This window comes from Neodiprion pinetum, chromosome 2, assembly GCF_021155775.2.
Source record: "Neodiprion pinetum isolate iyNeoPine1 chromosome 2, iyNeoPine1.2, whole genome shotgun sequence".
Taxonomy (NCBI): domain Eukaryota; kingdom Metazoa; phylum Arthropoda; class Insecta; order Hymenoptera; family Diprionidae; genus Neodiprion; species Neodiprion pinetum.
In genome coordinates, this window is record NC_060233.1 from 7,538,663 (window position 1) to 7,559,718 (window position 21,056).

At 34.1% G+C, this 21,056-nt stretch overlaps 1 protein-coding gene across 1 annotated transcript in view; it reads right to left on the reverse strand.

Annotated features, from left to right (window-relative positions):
- The window catches only part of LOC124211374 (uncharacterized), a 30,026-nt gene extending 16,665 nt beyond the window's left edge, over window positions 1–13,361 (reverse strand). Inside the window, exon 1 of the mRNA XM_046610369.2 lies at window positions 12,718–13,361. The gene's annotated coding sequence lies outside the window, so the exon portion shown is untranslated. The remainder of the gene's footprint in view (window positions 1–12,717) is intronic.
- Between the last annotated feature and the right edge of the window lie 7,695 nt (window positions 13,362–21,056).

A 21,056-nucleotide genomic window follows, 5' to 3' on the forward strand; every position in this document is an offset into this window, starting at 1 on the left:
TTATTCAAATTAATCACGATTTTCCGGCTGCCCCTTTATCCCCATTCTCCTCTCACTCCTCCTCTCCGACTCTTTGACTCAAGTCTCGTTCACACCTGACTATCCTCGAGGATAAAACCGGTGCACAAATAACGTAGCGTCGATCGATCTCGAGATAATGTTATTATAGGTGTAATAAAAACTGTATCACACGATCTGACTATAATTGACGGAAAGTCAAATTGGATACGCGTAGCCTTTTATTATTATTATTACATTTATTTGTTGTTTTCATTTTGAATAAAATTATACTACAATATCGATAGCAGTGATTTTTGAAAAATTGATTTAAAGCAGTAACTAAAAATAATAAACGTGGCTTGAAAATGGAAAGCAACGATACGTTTCTCTCAAATTTTATCTTTAAAACAATTTTGACAAAAGTCTTTACGTGCATTATCAGGCTACGTTTGGTTTAAAATTATATTTTCAGTACTTGCGAGCTTTTCTTAAACGCAGCCTGAAATGTTACATCGGTAAGATAAAAAATATTACCTACCAATATGATCTCGAAGTGACATTTTTCTACGATATTTCCTTTTCGAATAAAATATGTAGTAAAAAAACTAATGACAGATAAACGAAAATGATTAACTTCAATAATACGTATTAAACGCGTTGCAAAATGTATTTCGATCGAAGTAAGACCAGCCAAAAAAAATAAATAAAAATGGCCAAGAATAAGAATGGAAGAAAACGACAAAAATAAAACCGCTCTAAAAGGGACACAAGTTTAAAAAATAAAAATACACATCATTCCCAATTTTCCGTCAGGCGGATACACGTGTATGCAAAGCATCTCGATGGCCGGTTCTGAAATGTCCGACCGTCTGACGTTTCGTGAACGTCTTTTCTACGTCATGTAAGTACCGGGATGGCAATTTGTTTGAAACATCTGACCCATTCATATTCATCACAGAATCACTAGGAAGTGTAACTTTAACCGTCGCTCTTTATATAATAGCAGAAGCGGTACAGAGGATTCTGTTGTTAGTCTAGAAGCGTGCGAAAAGTACACCGAGTGAGTATACATATGTATCTATGTATGTATACATACACATGCATGTATACATATACATATAATATGCACCAAGGACTGTCTGTGAGCTGCTGCAACGGGATGGACGAGACCATCTCTCCGTGTTCTATGCATTTCACGGAACGCGTAATATATTCAACTAAGCGTACGAAAATAAGATGAAAAAAGTATCAGGTATAAGGTATTATATGCATAAGAGAAAATAAGAAGATCAGAAAATTCTTAATCCGTTCACGGAAATGAAATGAGTAAATGAATAATTATATACCTGCGTATGCTAAATCATTATATACGATATTATCGTACGGAATGTTACATGTGTACTAGACTGGGCCAAAAAAAAAACGAACAATTTTTTTTTAACGCTACTGTAAAAACATTGTTCGTGAAGACAAATAAAAATTATCCTGAAAGTTTGAGCCCTTGATATTATTTTATTAAGGGGTGTATCGTTACAGATATTGATTTTGATTTAAAATTACTTTTGAATACAATTTCAATGTCGAATAACTTTTAAAGGAGTGAATTTCATGAAAAATGTTAAGAGACCTTTTTTGTAGAGCGTCAAATTTCCCAAAAAAATAATGGTTCGATCTATGAAAATATTGATTTTTCTGGTAACTACAAAAATCAAAAATTCAAACAAAAATTTGAAAAAACAAATCAATGTTTAAGGCACGATTACAAGGAAACGGCTCGATCCACGTCAATTTAGTAAGAGAGCTTTTTTGTAGGAAATTTAATTTCCTTCAAAAATATGGATTGATAAAATTTTTCAGATTGATAATTGACGGATTTTGGGTAAAAAATTGCGGTAACTGTTAAAAAATCAATAGCTGTAACGATACACCCCTTAATATTAATATTAAGGGCTCAAACTTTCAGAATAATTTTTATTTATCGTCATGAACGATGTTTTTACAGTACCATTAAAAAAAAAATTCTTCGTTTTTTTTTTTTGTCCCAGTCTAATGTGTAGGTATGATTAGAAAGAAAAAAATATTCTAACGAGATGTGCAATTTTACGCAAACCGTTACACGCGAAAAATTTCTTCGGATATATATGCAATGATAGTCTATATATTTCAAAGTCGTACATCAAAGTTTATTGCGATTTTTAATATATATAGAGCAATCGTTGTCAGAGAAGAATAAACGAATTATCGAATAGACAGTGAATTTGATGCAAAGTCAAATGTAGAAAACTTTGTTGTAGAAGGTTAACAATAATAATAATATCCGTTCATTTCAAACGTATTCATAAAGTTTGACGTGAAATTTAAATACAGACTGTGGTTGAGCGTAAATTCAATAATGTCTAAAATTGTTAGAAAAAAAGAAAACGAGAGAAAAGAAAACAGTCCGTTGAATAAAATTTTTATTATGTAACATGCGTTTTGCTTATCGTTAAAAAAAAAATGAATAAATAAATAAATAGAAGACAATTAAATTTATCAGCAATAAATATTAAGAGAGTGTAGAACTGCAGTCGAATTTGTATCATGTTTAAAGAAAGAGATTAACAATAAAAAAATATCCATGATAAAAATCCAAATAAAAATGATCGTTAAGTGACGGTAAATTTTTTAACTGTTGAACAGAGAGTGTCATAAAAGGTATAATAAATTCTGCGGTATCAGTGCAGCATTTTTGTTCGGCGAGTAACAGTTTTGCGGCTGAAACGGCAATATTCAAGGTATCCGATAAAAAGTAAAGATTGCGGAACGACGCGCCGTATAGCTCTAATTCTCTTTTACGCTTTTTATCCTCCTCACACCATCTTAATCCCTCCCTCTAATTTTCTCTTTTTCTCACTTACTTCATCATTTTTTATTCGTCCCCGTCCTTCGCCATTTCGTTTTTCTTTCTTTCCTATTTTCCTTTCTTTCTTTCTTTCTTTCTTTCTCTTTTCACCATCACCCTCTTCGTTCTCTATTTTTCTTATTCGTTTTCTCAGACTAATTCACCAGCTGTTTTAAAACAACGATGACACACTTTCCTTGGTTGTACATAACAATAAGTCAAGTTTGATAGAAAATCGTGATAAAAAGCGAAGGAAGATAAAATTGTAAGAAAACAAAAAAAAAAAAACAACAACCTCTTGAAAAAATCTCCGCATGTTCTCTCAACTTTTACCCCATTCTTCCTTACGATTAAGGATGTATAAATTTTTGTTTTTATCCTCTCCGCGAAAATATCAGAAAATTTGCATCCGTGAGTACAAAGGTATTTTAAATTCAATGCCATATATATATATATATATATATATATAGAATAAACAATTTTCTTCAACTTTCCCATACCGAGTCCCCGACACGTATCCTGGGACCGCTGGCACGGCTGTCGAGTCGTCAGGGTCGCCCTGAGCGGTCCCAGACCGAGTTACACGTCCCAAGAAGAGGCCCCGTCACGTTCGAAATACTTCCAACGCCATTGAATACCAATCGACCTTCCCGCGGTTTACAGTTCACATAATGTAGGTACATTATGATTGCGTAACGATATTGTAGGGAGGAATGCTAGTTTTTCTACTCTACATGTGTGTGTTTATGTGAATATACATATGGAGCATTCCACGTCAAATTAGCAACCTATGTATACCAGCCTCTTCGGTTTCAATCATTTTTTACTATAACGTTCTTATCGACCCAAGAGGACCTCGAAATTTTTTAAACATTTTTTTTAGCCACGATTGAAATTTGAATGAAAATTGAAAATCGTATTGCGAAACACGCTATTTTTTAAAATTTGCAAAAATTCACATACAATATTCCACGATTTGTTCTATGAATTGGTGCTTATTTTTCGTTTCTTCCTAATCCCTGATCTAAATAATAAATCATGGATTCTTGAAAATAACGCAATTCTGCAACCTATTTACGTCGAGATGGATGGAAGAAGAAAAGGAAAAAAAAAAACGATTTTGATATTCAAAAACTAAAAACTAAACACTAAAAAAATAGTAAATATTGAGATTCCATTATCACGTGGGGCTCAAAAATCTCATGTTGAATCATAGAATCACTGTAAATTTTTTCAAATTTTTAAACACGCCATTTTCGGAATTAGTTTTGCGATTTTGTATAAATATAAATTTGTATAAAAAATTGTGAAAATCGAGGGTGGTGAGTCACAAGTATATATATATGTTTATTTATATGTATACGAGTTGGAGAAAAAGAGAACATGAGAAAGAAGACGAGAAAATCATCCTATAAAACAGATATTCAACCACGTATGTAGGTATATAAATATTAAGCAAATAATTACACAGCGGGTAAAGAATATTAAAATTATTCTTGAAAAACTTACATCGAAAATTTGAAGTTGACGTAACGAAATATGTTCAACAATTAACTATATTCCGATCCATCACGATGACATTCAAGAGCAAAATTTTGCTTCGTCTTTATCACCGTTTAATCGAACTTCAGACCATCGTGAAATTGCGAAATAAAATTTCTCCTACAAATGTATAATCCCAAATTAAAAAACGTCACGAACTTTATCCTTATCGAAATTTAAGATACGCAATTTTGTAACCCATACGCGAATTGAGAAGATGTTTATATTTTTATCTCTAATTCAAAGTCACTGCGACGATTAGGGTTGAAAATAAAATAAACAAAAAATAACACAGTAAAATTGCTTTCACGACGTGAAGTTGAAAGTCGAATATAACCAACAAAATATTGTCGACAAGAAGAGAGGTTTTACAACCGTTTGCGAAGTGCGCCAAAGACTTTCGCGGAATTTTGCATAAACTGTATTAACGCAGGCATAAAATATCATTGCCGATGACCTGCGGCTGGGTTTTATTACATCCTCCCATACGTATAAAATAAAGTTTTATCGAGATTCTTTGGCGTTTCATTTACCGGTAGGTATAAATATAAATACGAGCTGCGACATGCGTGCATCGTTTAACGTGCGCTGATTGCGGTATCCAGAAATCCGCTACCGCTAACTGCACCCACACGACAAAGTCTCTCTGCTAACGCCGAGGCTAATGCGATGCACGAGAAAATATATTAGATAACAATCTGACGAGACTCTGCTGCCGTAATAGGATAAAAAGTGTTTCAACGTAACTTGGAAATTTTATTTTCTATTTCTACCGAATACACGGAGAGAAATTTTTAGTTCCGGGTTACCGCTCGGTCCTTAACTATTTTCATTTTTCACCATGATGGAAACATATAGTTCTAGGTAGAAAATGAAAAAACAATATTTAAACAGTTTTCAATTCAATTTTCCTAATTACTGCAACAAATGAAATTTTTCGCACTGTAGTAACTACGATTGAACAATTTTACAAATGTATAAAAACAATTTACAAAAGCATGAGCATTGTCCCATGATATTTTTGGAATGTTTCAATTTTTATGAAAATTTTGTGTAAACAGCATTTGCAGGAAACTCGTTGAAAAAAAAAAAAAAAACTATTTACCAAAATCTTTGCGAGAATTTTATCACAGACCTAGCAAAGTATATTTCATTATAAGTTGTACACTCAATATTAATTAACTGATAACGAGTGAAGAAAATTCGTTCTACCGTTTGTCGCTAGAAGTAAAAAAAAAAGCTGATTTTATTTTCCATACCGTGAATCATCGTGCAGGTGAATGTTGCAGGTGTACTGAAAGATCGGGCATTTCTGCGGTAAAACAATATAATTTATTATTCAACGCACCGCTGCGAGTAGAAAACGGTATAATTTACATGATTTAAGGTGATCGTCCAGTGTGAAGGCTGTTTCTTTAAAGGTTTTTTCGAGTATCCTTTCAAGACAAGCCATTGAAATAAAACTTCTCATTATTTCCACATTATATTTATCGACATATGGAAAAACTTTGTTCACTGTTCGGAGACTTAATATTGCATACAACTTGTATTGTATACTGCCCGATAGGAACGTATGTAAAAAAAGTGTGGACGGGATGTCTGAAAAAGAAACTAGACCGATCTTGTTAAAATTTTTACACCATCTTTATTATACCTATATCTATAGCGTGAATTAAGACGATCATGATGTTTATACTAGATTTTGATTTACGAAAAAAATTCTTTCTCCATTTGTTTAGCTCGCTACACTTTTTTCTACATCCGTTCCTATCGGGCAGTATACATCAGGTTATACTCGATATTTCGTTACTACGAAATTCACAAAGTTTGTTCAAACGTCGATAAATACATATAATGTGAAAATAATCAGAATTTTTATTTCAACGGTTTGTGTGAAAAAATGCTCGAAAACCTTTTAAAGAAACAGCCTTCACACCAGACGATCCCATTAAGGCAATATTTCACACAAGACCCGAGACTCGAACTGAACCTCTGTAAATTGCTCAAGACCCGTTAAAATCAATAAATTCCATCACTGACCGTCAAAAGCTTCGAAATTTGTTTCTAACCAATCCAATTGCAGAGCTACAACATTCCTGCATTTTTCTATGCGAATATTATATATATTTTTTTTTCACTTTACATTTGTAGTTCGTTGATAAAGTTTCCAGGAATACTGTACCGTCTAACTCTACTGATAAATTGTGTTCTTCGCATATTTTGTTTCAATTTTTTATTTTCACTAAAAGAAAAAGATTGTCGTGAAACGCGGCTAAAAAAAGTTACAAGTATTACACTGTACTGGAAATTAAACTAATCAGAAAAAAAACCAATAGATTTTATACGGTTTCTACCAACTTTTTACGAACTTGACTATTTTTTACGTCAAGATAATTACATCATGTTTATATATATATAAATAATACACATGCTACATTTTTTTTATCGCATTTTCAAAACGAAAAAGTATTTGCATTACTTATTCAACCAGTCCTTACTATCTGTTAAATTGCAGTAACGGAAAAAAAAGATTAAAAGAAAGTAAATAAAGTAACAGTATATCAAAGTTGATATAGTTATAATATGTAAAAAGTGTCCCAGTTTATGTTAATCGTAAAATATGGTCTATCGTAGGATTGAAACGAATTTAAATAAAGCATCAAATTTCACCGGTGACAGCAAGTTTCTTTTTCATATTCGTTCGTCCATCTGCAGCCTGCACAATTTCACATGGCGTTAATATTAATACGGTTTCACTCCGATGAGCACTGCGAAAAAGATCGGTCGAATAAAATATAAAGTGTTGCTCACAGCTTCGGGTGAAAAATTTATTCACACATGTTAAATGTGTCACTGATTGACTTTTCATGAGCAATTACGTGTGCAAATGTACCCATATATATGTATACTTTCCTATCTAATGAGATTATTTTATTTTTTTCAGTGCGGATTCCTCATAAACCGTTGTTTATGATGCAAAAAAAAAAAAAAAAAATCCCCTGGGAATTTGTGGTCGATCGGATGAGATTTAAAGGCCCTGCTTTCGAGTTTTCGTTTTTACATCGATATAACGTGTAAAAAAAAAAAAAATGCTTACCTTAACTCAACGTCGATTTCCCGTAAAAATACAGACAAAAGTGAAAAATATCAAGAGACCTGTTTTGTAGGTAACAATATTTTGTAAAAAAAAAATTAAAAATTATATAAACTTCTATTTCCTCTCAATTTAATACGATTATTTTCGATTCTTCAATTTTTTCAGTTTAGAGGTCACAATAGTTCTGAAAATATGCAACATTGAACAACATATTCGAAGACCACAAAAAAGTCTCTTGATATTTTTCATTTTCGTTAATATTTTCACGCAAAATTGACGGTGAGTTAAGGTTATCATTTTTTTTAACAAACGAATAAAAAGGTATCAAATTTCTACGGTGCATCGCTTTTTTGCAACGGAATTAAGAAAAGTTACTCATATCCCGAAAATCTCCAAAAGCATGTGTGATTTTTTTTACACGTGTTGTTATTCCTACATTTCCCGCAATTCAGGGACCAAAAAGTGCATAGCTGAGATACTTTACGGAATTCTGGAAAGAATGAGGAGTAAAATAAAAATCCATCGTGAAACTGTTTTCATGCAATATTGAGGTCGCTGAACGAGGATTAGAAATCGTAATAATTACGTTAATAAAAGGTTGGCACAAATTTTTTGCTTCACCATTTTCGGTGTATCATTAACTTTCCCGAATTCCGCTACAAAAGAACGACGCACTATCGAAATTTTAACTCTTTCCGATCGTTTGTTCATTTAATATAGGAAGAAAAAGGGTGAGTTTGCTCGGTCGGTAAAGGCAGGAGTATTGCACGACCTTAAGGTTGAAATTCAAGTCTTTCTTCGCGGGACGATATTCTTGTCTACATCGACGATGGAATACCTGATGGATGTAGACGACACCTAGTTTTTACAAGCGCACGCGCTTCTTCTTCTTCTTCTTCTTTTCTTCTTCTTCTTCTTCTTCACTTGACGGCGGTGCAAATGACAGTCCCGTTGTATAGTTGGCAATGTTCTCTGATCTTTGACGTAGATATCTATACTATTAAACAACAGCTGTAGAGTGCGAACGTTTCATCCGACGTTAAACAATCTCCGAATGAATGTTCGTGGGAAAATGTTTCAGGCTTATCAGAATTAGTTACAGAGATTGTCACGGAATTTTCGAAGAATACCAAAATAGTCCAGTTTCGAATTATCGTAGTAGTTCGAAATTTTTCAAATCAGTGTATAATTGAGTAAATTTCTTTCATCATTTTCTAAAATTGTCTCAAAATCCTTGCGATTTCTTCAAATTTCGATGTAAAAAGAAAATTACGATAATTAGGTATCCAATGTGTCTAAGAGTCGAAAAAACGGAAAAAGTTGATTGAAGAAATTCCATAGCTTCAACAAAATCGTGGCATTAATCACTTAACATTTGATCGTAAGCTTTCGAAGAAGTATTCTGCAAAAATCTGCCCACAATTTCTATGAAAAAAAAAAAAGGTTTGGATCAGAAAGTTTCAGAATCGCGTTTTTCACACGTTTTTTGGCTATCCCGACATCTGTTAATCGTTTGCCTTAATGAATTTCTTCAACGACTTAACGAAGACATTAAAATTTAAAGTTTGAGAAACGTACGGTATCGATTGAAAAATCTAACCGATCGATTCGCCTAATAGTTAATAAAAGATGCTCCCCATCTCTCTCTCTCACTCTTTCCGCATCTCAGAGATAGACTCTGCTGACATCGAACTTCGCGTCGCACGAATTGCAATCATTATGCCGATTAAATTAGCGCAGTTTAACGTCCATCGCAGCTTGACTGACCTTGATCTTGTGCTGTATTTCCGAGTCTTTCGGCAATCCGATTATATCGTACATTATATAGTTGTCATTTCTTTCGAGTCAATAAAAATTCCTTTTCAGCTGTACGCGTGTAACGTTAGATTCGTTGTTTGGTTGATTGATTGATCGATCGATCGATTGACCACGTGCTTAAGACCGTTTGTACATAATATACGTACCAATTGGTTCGATGTACTTTTCAAGACTGAATTAAAACAATTCCCTCTTTACGATTTGCGTCATGAAAATCAAACCGCAAAAATTTTCGCCGCGTCGTGAAGCGATATTGTTAATCGAGATGAAATTTTGCAAACAAAACAAGACAAATTAGAAAATCATCGACTAAAACATCATACACGTATATATTATATACATAATAATATATACAGATATAGGAAGATTTTTCTGCGAATCGTAAAAATTGTCTTTAGACCTTGTCTTTTTATTCAATGCTACGTTCTTCCCAATCATTGGCAATCAGTTCCGGTGCTAGTATTTCAGAGGCATTTCGTCGGCCTGTTGGCTGGCAAAACACTGTTTTTACTTTTTCATTTCTTTGTTTTCCCGTTTGTTTTTTAAAAAATTTTTTTATCGTACCGATCCACTCAATGATCCAGCTGAATTGGATCAACCGGTATCCAATAGCTCGAATATCTACGGAAGTGTGTGAGAAATTTTATCTGAAAATACGTATAATCGACGCAGGATAAAGACAACTGTTTGAAATTTTCCATAGAATAATAATTATTGGTTAATTTCTGTAATAATTATTAACGATTATGTGAATAATCGATTCAAGTACAATTTTAACTGTAAAACAATAGCAAGGCGCATTTTAACAGTTTAAGAAATTTACAGAGAATTTCAAAACGATTTCGTAATAATCGTAGAAAAGATGAGAATTCCATGAGTTGTTTAATTTTTATTTTTTTTTTTTACATTCTCCCGCGAAATTCGCCGACAATCTTCATGATTATTCGGATATTTACAGAAATTCAGAACTGTGCAAAACAACTTAGAAATAAAACGTTGACTGCGTTATATTATGTGGAAAAAGTATTGAAAAAATTTTATTCCATCAACAGTATTATTATTATTTTCATCTATTATTGAAAACTGTAAATCGTCTAAAAGCGCTTAACGAAAACTCGGAAGCAAGTGTATAAATTTCGCCGCGTATATTTTGCAGTTCAAAAAAAAAAGTGTTCAACTCGATCCCAAAAATTGATTACTCGGCAAGTTTCCGATTTCATCGGTGTTTAGATTTGCAACGAATAAGACACGCGAAATGCTTGCAGAAATTATATGAGTAAAAGCGACGATTTTTCACAACAGACATCACGTCAGGCGTAATTTTCTTGACGCAAAGAGCCTGGAAAGATTAAAACACCGCGATAATTGCTGCTGAATTGTGTTAGCGTTTTAATTTCGCATCGTTTCGTAACTAACCGCCTACACGTAATACACCTCTTTGATATTCTTTGTAGAGGAAAGTTTCATTGTTCATACAAGCCGAGGTTGCAGAATTGCGACTAATTTCGCACTGCACTGAGAAAAATCTCATTTCTTATAATGACTAGAAAAATTGAGTAAAACAGGTATCGTTACGAAAAACGAGGCACGCCTAACCATTTTGCGCTGTCGTCGATCCTTTTGTTGGTAATTGCAACGCAAAATTTTCTCCAGGTCTTTCAAATCCAAAATTATGATTCGCGAGATATTTTTCGTATCTTGGAAAATAAAAACGATGAACAAAACGAAATAAAACGAACCCAATCCAATCGTTATAAATTGTATTACACATATTTTAAAGTCTTTAACTGTACCAAGTTTAAATATTCATAGTTTTTATTTCAAACTAAATCACACATTTATATTATAGTAATAAGTATTTGGCAAACGAGTAAAATTGAAAATTTTCAAACGATGTATAAAAGTTCCAAGTTTAAATTTACAGTCTCTTAAAAAAGAGAGAGAGAGAGAGAGTGAAAATAAAAATTATACAAAAATTTCTTCACTCGCGGAACAATTTTTCCGGGTGATACGAATATAACTTTGTGTAAACGATCCGCGTAATAACAAAACTGTAGCACGCGCAGAGTAAAAAGACACTCTTGGCGTGCCTAATAAAAGCTAGTGGCGGTCTCCGAATGTTCTAATCCGGTTGTTAGAGGCGGGCAGTGGGTTTTGGGGACGCGAAAAATATCATCACCCATGACGAGTTGTCACACCGGAAATGCACCGACAATGAATTAAACGTTTACCCTTATCCGCAGAATTTGTTTATGCGTGTCAAGACAGAAAATTATACTTAAAAATTGTAAAGTCATAGTTTCGTTGTCTTATTATTTATACTCGTATGTTCGTCAATTTATTTATCCTCGTTTTATTTCATCATTATCAGTCGTGCCGCATCCGTCTTGTTTCGTCGAATTTCGCAGTAGTTTCGAAAAACGCGAGAATACCGTCGGGTTCAAATATCACAGAAGAAAACTTCCGGTTAACCGGAATGCCGTACTCCGAACAGTTATATGAGATCCGGATTTTAAAACCGCCGTGCATACAAAATCACCGCTTGACTAGCCAGGATTACACACACACACACATATATATATATAGTAACATATACGTATGCATAAGAAAATAGAAAGAAAATATCCACGTGGAATGTAAAAAGTATCGCAGAGTAACAACCGCATTTTTCTCACAGGTTAACATATCGTAAAGAATAGCGCAAAATATGTGAATTCTTTCACGGTTCTGCCCTTGTGTAATTTCTTTTCTATACTTACGTCAAATTTTTACCTTTTCTATTTGATAAAAATTACTTATTCAACGTTAACGTAATTGTTACACGCAACGATGTGCAAAGAAAAGTTTGGAAGTTGTATCGTGACCTTTAACTGTTCTTGCGAACGATATTAATTAACATATTATACGTCAAATATGTATTTAACGTTCAGGCATAAACACAAAATACCGTTCGACCGATCTCAGCTCGAGTTTTCTGCGTCGTGTGAATCGTGGCAAAAGTTAAATAAAAGAAAGAAAGAAACGAGAAATATCGGAAAAGCGTTAATCATCGTCAACATATTATACAGACGAATTTAAACAACAATCGCTTTTAAAAACTTTTCCTCTTTCTCTCTACCTAATTATTAAACACGTGCGAATGTGAATACGCACACTTATTACATATATACTACGCGCGATGTCGATTTTAAATTATATCATTTGTTTCTGTACAACGGTACAACGTTGCGTGAAAGAAGAAAAAATAAAAAAAATAAAAAAATAAAAGAACGAAAGCCTTGGATTAACGTAAAGTGGAAGAATGAAAATTCCTACAGCGTGGAGTAATAAATAAAATCCAAATAATTACGTCTCTAATTACATTTTGTATTGTACCAACCTGTAACGACCTCGAGAAGATCTCCCGGTGAACGGAGAACACTGCGATCACTCAGAATCAATATATATACAGATAATACCGATGCAACGTCGATCTTATTATCCTGATGCCGATGCAGCAGCTCTGAGAGCCTCCTTATTTTCACAAACTGGTAACTTTCCTCTGTGTCATAATTACGGTCCAAGTATTTGTTTCTCAAAAATTTCGCATCACCTTAAACTCGATTTTTGTTTCGTTTTTTAATTTTTTCAATATTATCGCTGTTATTATTATTATTATTATTATTATATTTCAATTTTGAAATTTTCTACGCAAATATATCAATTTGCGAATAAATCGAATAAGAAATGAAATTTAAAAACGTGTCAAATTCCCTCTTCGCGCGTCGATTTAAATATCCCTGATACGATTATTGTCATTAATATTTATTAAATTGACAATAATTTTCTACCGGACAAATATCTCTGTCGCACATTTTTCTACGGTATTCTTTTTCTCTTCCGTTTTATTATTACGTTTCTTCTTCTTCTTCTTCTTTTGTATTTATTAACTTACATGTACACGTAGTGTATATTATACTTCTTTAACAACATGTACAAAGTTTCCGCAACGAGATACTTGTTACATTGAGGCTGGTATCAGAATGAGCGTTATTCTCGAGTCCTTCCCATACTTATGCTACTCGCCCCACTCTCTCGACGCTCTCCAACTTCACTTATATTATACACACACACACACACATATATATACGTCTATATACACACATACCTCCGTGTATGTATATGTATAATATAAGTGAAGTAAACCTCCGCGACTCTCGCCTTGTCCGAAAAGAACGACGACGACTCCCTGAGATGTACTTTCTTCGAGACGCGCATCAGAGAATCATCAGAAGCAGCAGCGAGCGGTTCCCTTAATTTGCCTTACGTGCATTACATACGTTATACAGACGAGCATTGCCTGTATTAATTATATGCTGTTTTAATGTATATCTTAAAGTTAATTAGCAACCTCGAGTCCGGCACGCGTCTCTTGAATAAAATTTTTTACGCAACCTTGCGGTGAATTATTATTATTATTGTTGTTATTATTATTATTTTCTTCTTCTCAAAAGAATGATGTTTTTCGATTCCTTCTTCTCTCTTTCTTTTTTTTTTTCTAATTTCGTCCCTTGGACACGTCAAGTGTTATTTTTGATGCGAATGAGAGAAAAATGATTCGGTTTGGTATGTGAATTGATATTAGAAATTTAAAAATCTTTTGAAAAATTTACACCAAATAACGTGATTTTAAAAGTTCAACGTACGGAAGATAATAATTTGGATTATTTTAATATATCGGATGTATCGAAATGGAGTCACAGAGAATATCAATGAAACTCGCAAGAAGAAGGGGATTTTTTTTCTTCCGATTATAGTACAATATGAATCGCGTGTAACGTAATTTCGGAAAATTTGCAACAAAAACAAAAAATTAGGAATGAACAGGTTGAAATAACGTAAGAATATTTAACACGTCAAAATTTTCATTAAAGTCAGAAGAACTTGGTGCCGTTTAAAAAAAAAAAAAAAGATCAGTGAGGAATTTGTGAGATTTACATGTGTCGGTACAAAAAAAAGAAAAAAAATTACCGGAAAAAAGGTTTTTAATCCTCTGTAACACGTGTTTCTTTTTTCACAATTACATTATTGTAAAAATTCAAACCTCGGTTAAGCATATTAACGTGAAACTTACTTTACATTACCTGCAATATTGTAACACAAGCTTTTACAGAATTTGACTTACATGTCCGATAATTTATAATTAATCGATAGATTTTCCATTAAAAAGGTAAATCATGGCAACTAACGGAAACTTGAAATTTATATTTTTTTTTTTATAACCCGTAGGTAAAAACGGACGCTGCAGAAGATACGCGTCAAGGATTATACCCTTATTACAGGTATACGTACGTGCATTGCACGCGTATATCGCAATTTCGTGAATGGAGATGATTACGCGTACGAAACCTGGATACTACCCACCTAATTGTAAGACACAAGTGTCGGTGTAATATCATTCGAGCCGCGATACACAACGATTTCCACTGTGTATAATTCGAGAACCACGTAAAAGTCACACGCATCTGACGGTCAATAAAGGTGTGTCTGATACCGAGAAGGTACTTCCAAGATCGTAAACTCGATTTCCTACGTCGAAGAGATACTTTCGTCTCCCTCAAATGACGTCCGACGGTGTTACAGTTGGATTTGTGAACGTCTTTGTACGTACCAGGCATGCAGACGTTGTAAAAAAAAAAAAATAAGACGAACACGCAGGATGCATGTGGAGTATATCTGTATCATTTGTTCTTAATCGTGCGGAGGTTTTAATGAACGTTCACGGTTCACTAACTAGACCCTGACAAATGAAAGTACCGTTTTTAGGGTTCGCGTTGTATATATACGTACACACGTGCATACGTCTTGCTTTTTCTCTCTTTCTGTGTGGATAGAGTACCACGTTACAAATGTATGTATCTTATGTATGTATGCACATGCAACTCGCACGCGCCTTGATTACCCGTGAAAATTAAAAATTAATGGTCCGGACCGTATGAATGAAAAGCTACTCTTTCATCCTCAACCCTTCGAGTCACATATTATTCTACCCACTCAACTTTTACAACAACATAGTATTCTATGGTTTTTTTTGGAGTCACTGATTATGAATCTGAAATCAAAAATCAAAAAATTGAAAATTTAAAATTTAATCAGATCCGGTCAAAAAACTTCACGCAGTACGAGAAATACTACTACGAGAAATAGCAAAAATCCTCGAAGAAATATAGTGAAAAGTTCTTTAAATCTTATACAAAAATGGATATAAAATAAGTGGTGAGAATATTCTTACTTGCAATATGACTCAAAGGGTTAAGTACGTTTCTTGTACCTACCAACACGTATCCATTCGTTTTAAATCCTAATGAGATTGGTGTACCACTGACCTGCAGGGTTAGCTAGAATAAATTAGAACATGGAAAAAGAAAAAAAAAAAAGCGATAATAATATGTAACGATTTACGAAAACTTGCAGCATGACTGATCGTTAAAGTAACTTAAAATTTCAAATGACTTCAGTTTTTCCACCGATTACAGAGTGTGCAATCCGACTCGAAATATCCTGCACTATCATTCGCAAAAAGATAACTTGTACATGCGAATAAATGAACACGTACAATCGATTAAAGAGACAGTCGGTTTAACAAGGTAAAAAAAAAAAAACCTCCGCACGATCATTACTCCCAAGTGGGGTAAATTCGTTTCTGATTTCTATCAAAGGATCGTTGAGTCGAACATGCACATCGTGGAATCACGGCACACTTTTTGCCAAAAAAATAAAGTCATACCTACAATCTATTATATGTATATTGAAAGGTGTATTTATTGTTAGACAGAGAGAAGGAGGCGAGTCGTCGTCGTCTCGTAGGTGTTAACCCAATTTCATTCAACATTTCAGCTTCGTCCGGACATCACGCACGTACATTGCTCACCGCTGCTATCATCACATGATCGAAAACTGGAATACATACCTATAAGTCATATACATATATATATATATATATATATGTATACATGGGTGTGTTTCTAATGCAACGATCGCGTGACTGAAATTGCATCAAGTTTTACGACAATTTAAATGCATCCTTGAGTCGAGCGACGATTCGGTTAAAGATGGTATTTTTTTTCTTCCTTCTCCTCTTCCATTTTCCTTTCCTCCCTTTTTCTTTTTCTTTTTCTCTCTTTTTTTTTTAAATTTTTCGTAACCGTGACAACTCGTCCGAATATAATTGAAAGAATTTTGTAGATAATTTAAATACCGACAAAGATATTGCTTGAAATGTTTTTTTCGTCAAGTGAACACGATCTGTACATTTTTCTTACATGAAAAACACACGCACACGATTTTTAAATCGTTAAAGCAATAGACTTTTTTCTCGACATATATTTTTTTGATGGAGAATCGAATTGAACTGTTGCCGTAAAGTCGATAATTCAACCGCAAGGAAACGTTCGAAGAAACAGACCTTCGAGGTTTAGAATTTTTTCAATCGTCAACTGAGTTATCCAAGAATTTTTTTTTTTTTTTTTGATCACGATGAAAAATTGCGCACAGAATCGAACACTGTGGTAAATATTTCCAAGATCAAGTCGGTACGATCATTGAATTCGGCTCGGTAATAAAAATTTTGACAACAATAATAAATAAAAAAAAAAAAAAAAAATCCAAAACTCTTGTTCAAAAACTTAGAATTGATCGAACAGCAATCTTTTAAAATTGGATCGAGAAAATCCCCTTCGGTAGAATTTCTTTTTCGTCGTTAGCAGCGAGTTTTTCTTTCGAAACGAAGACGAAGAGAGAAATAGAGAAAGATAGAAAACGAACGTCATTTCCAAACGAAGCATCCTAATAATCGAAATACGGTACAAGTTCTTTCTACAAGCACACGCTCGGTCTGCAATCATACAATTTCACCGGCGATTAGTAATCTAGGCTAATACCGATTCGAAACCTCTGATTAAAGTAAAACAACAAAATTCCGTCTCTGCAGGTCTCGCTGACGGTTTAAATGATCGCGCGGCTGCATAAAAACACATTTTGAACCTTTTGAAATAGCTGCCGAACGCACACAACGCTACCGGTTTCCATCAGGTTATATACGCAATCTTAAAGAAAGGCTCAAAGGTCTCGACGACAGCTAGACACGTACTAATGTTACTACCGTAAACCGCAGAGATTTATAAAACAAATGGGGAGCAATTTGTCGCCTTTGTACTAATTAAGTTAATTGAATCTTTTTCAAGCATTTTTTTTCATTTTTTTTCTTACCCAACTCGCCTGCCATGCGCGGATAAGATAAAAGTAAAAACATTCGACCGGCTTGGTTCACAATCAAATATTAAATCCGACGCCACCCGGAATCGACTATACATATTATGTATATCCGAATACATACCGTTTCTACGTACGTACATACGCGTCGATTAACATAAGAGTAAATAAAACAATACCCTTTGTATAGATTTTTCCAATTATCGTCCTGCATAGGTGCAACCTGTGGACATGTATACTTTTTCTGTATACCGAGACAATCTCTTGAAACTTGAAAATCAACCGCGCATGCGCGAGTTTTATCGGCTGTTCGCGCAGGTTGGCCATCCCGAGTTTTCAGCTGTCAAACCGTTTCTGCCGGCGATGTAGTTGATACGAATTTTCGAGGTTGGAATCTCAAGTAATTGAGGTAGTGACTCGGAAAGATTTGGAAAGCATTTGTTGTCGGGTCGGAGAGTTGATTCTTCGAAGAACGGTCGGAATTTAATGCTTATGCTCTTCGAAAATTCAAACGCACGCATTTCGCGTAGATTGGCCCGCCTGCATCGCAGTCAAGAATATCACCGCGGGAAAATTTCGCCGACCAATGAGATTTAATTATTTGGCACATGCGCGGTTGATTTCCAAGTTTCAAGATATTGTCCCGGTATGTGGATTCTCACTTTCCAAACTATTTTCTTATACAAGTTCCGTGCGTGTTTCAAGTGCATGGATTTTCATCCAAGTGTTTAACGTTGTTTGAAATAATAGAAATCAATAAGCAAACAAAAAACGAACCAAACAAGTTAATCGTTCACGAAATTCGAACCCTTGTATTGATCGACAAATTTCAGATGTATTTTTCGCAATTTCTTTTTATCTTCTTCGTCATTTTACTTGCAAACAATAAGGTATGATTCAGACAAGCATCCCGTTAGTGGTCGGGGTAAAAAAAAAAAAAAAAAAAGAAATTAATAAAAAAACAAGGTCAACGCTTAAAAATGCTAACAAAATTTGAGAATATTCGCTGGGAATTCCGATTGAATCCTTGGTACAGTTCTTATCTCGATCGTTTTGCACTGAACGTCTAAATACGTTTAAGAACAAAGCAATTACGCGTTATGGGTATATCTTATACGTCAATTAAAGTACAGAATTGAAACAAGCGGAGAGGTAATTAGGGGTAAGAAGAAGAAGAAAAAAAAAAAAAGAAAAGAAAATGTGAAAAAGAAATTGGCTAAATTAAGATCAACATTGTGTGTACACGTGTGTACGTATAAGATGGGTATTAAACTCCGAAGAGGAGACGTCGGATTAACGGGGAAAAAAAAGAAACGGTGAGTTGGGTATGTGATATGGTTTAAATCACAGCGGGCTTAAGCATCCGTGACAATTACCGTGTACACATATGGTATGTAACATAAAGGTACAACACGTATTAAGAGAAACAAGAGTGGAAACATTAGCATCGAATGAAATTTAAACTAAAATTCTGTGTACGCGGCCCATTTATTGGAGGTAATTAAAAACTTTACAATTAATTCCTTGAGATATATTTAGCTGTATTTTAAGTCCGGCGGTAGTTTGGTACAAGTTTAAAAAAAAAGTAGCCGAGCTCCCCCGCTTCTTATCTCAAAACGATCTGCAGATCAACTGATTCTTCAGGGAATTCTTAACTGTAAATCGGCTAAATGCAACTGACACGATTCCACTAATTGTCAGCTATATATATATATATATATATATATATATATATAAGAGAAGTTTTTCTCGGTTTTTAATCTGCTTGTTAGAGAATGGAAAAAATTCATTAATTGGAATAGGATCCTGTTACATATACGTCATAAGTTTGACAAATGCGAAATAAAATCGCAACTGTATAATCGTTATTTTCTAATGAAAAGGAGGCAAAATTTTTGAGACCGCATAATTGTTGAAAATTTAATACGATTCGTTAGATTCTTGATGAAGCGGAATAGAAATGGTCACACAATTATTTACCAAAAAAAAAAAAAAATAGATAAATTGTACGATAATTACGAAATTCAATTTCACTTCGAAAACGGTGCGGCAACACATCACGTCTAGATTTGCATTCGTATCTGGTTCGTCTCATCAGCTTCTTTTCACGTATTCGGGGAAATTTCTCTTGGGCTCTTGTATGCATAATGTATTTTTCATAATGTTAACCCTTTGAGTCATAGTGGCAAATATTCTTACTACGTATTTGACATCCATATTTTGCATACCTAGAGAACTTTTCGACCAACATATTTCTTTCCGGAATTTTTGCTATTTCTCATTGTACACTAAAATAGGTTTTCAATACTTCAGAGTAATTATTGCGATATAATGTAAATTATTATTGTTAGAAGCGAATTGATGGACAAGAATCGTGAAAATAGAAGGAATAATTCATTTAATCGAATACTTGAGAACGTTTCTTTTTATCTTGAAAAGACGAGACATTTTTTAAAAAATTTTCAAACTATTTCGCCTTCGATGAAAAAAAAAAAAAAAAAAAAAAAAAAAAAACACTTCTACTTTCCGATGTTTATTGCTATATACAGAGAATACAATTGACATGCATACAACTTCTCTGGCAGTACAATTGATTGAGAAGGCATTTGCTCATCGTTAGCTTTGGATAGTTGAAATTCCATCGTTTCTCTATTTCATCCGGCATTGAATCACTGAAACTCAATCGATTTGACAGGCACTTGCACACACTTCCCGAACAGTTATTTTTTCCCCTTCCCCTTATTTTTATTGTCGATCCTTTTTTGGCAATTGGAACGCAAAATCAGTTTCTTCGGTTTACTCTACTTTTTTTTAGTTAAACAGGGCTTTAACGTCAATTTATCGTTGCACAAACGGTAAATTTTCGCAACAGTTAGGAGAAAATATAGCAAGAGTGACGGTAATGAGAAAGAATAGCAACGGATACTAGACTTAATTCCGGTAACAGCTACAAAAAAAGTAATTTTCATTTTCTACCCAGAACTATATTTCTCGATAGTGGTAAAAAATGAAAACCGTTAAGGCCCGAGCGCTCAACTGGAACTAAAAATTTCTCTCGGCGTGTAAACCCTGATTTTGGCAAAAAGAAAAGAAAAAAATTCCTTCCAAAATAAAATTCCAATCGCTCGAGCCGTCAATTCCATCTTCCGTGGCATTTTTGAAATCGGGAATGTGGTATACGCAACGCGAGGCAAAGTAACGCAAAGCCAGAAATACGTGCGTCCTACGCGTAAAAACCGTTTGAAATTTAAATCGTTTAAATTCAGAGCATTCGCGTGGAGGTAAGTACGGTACAGGTAGGTGTGTATATTCGTACCTATACGCGACAAGGTACATCGTGTCCGTAAAAGAAGCGAGAGAGGAAAATTCTCACCGAGCTTAAACCGCAACATCGTCGTCGTACGGCTAACTCGAGCGGTTTGCATGCTGAAGTTTACGAACGTTCACGCAACCCGGCTAATCACCGTT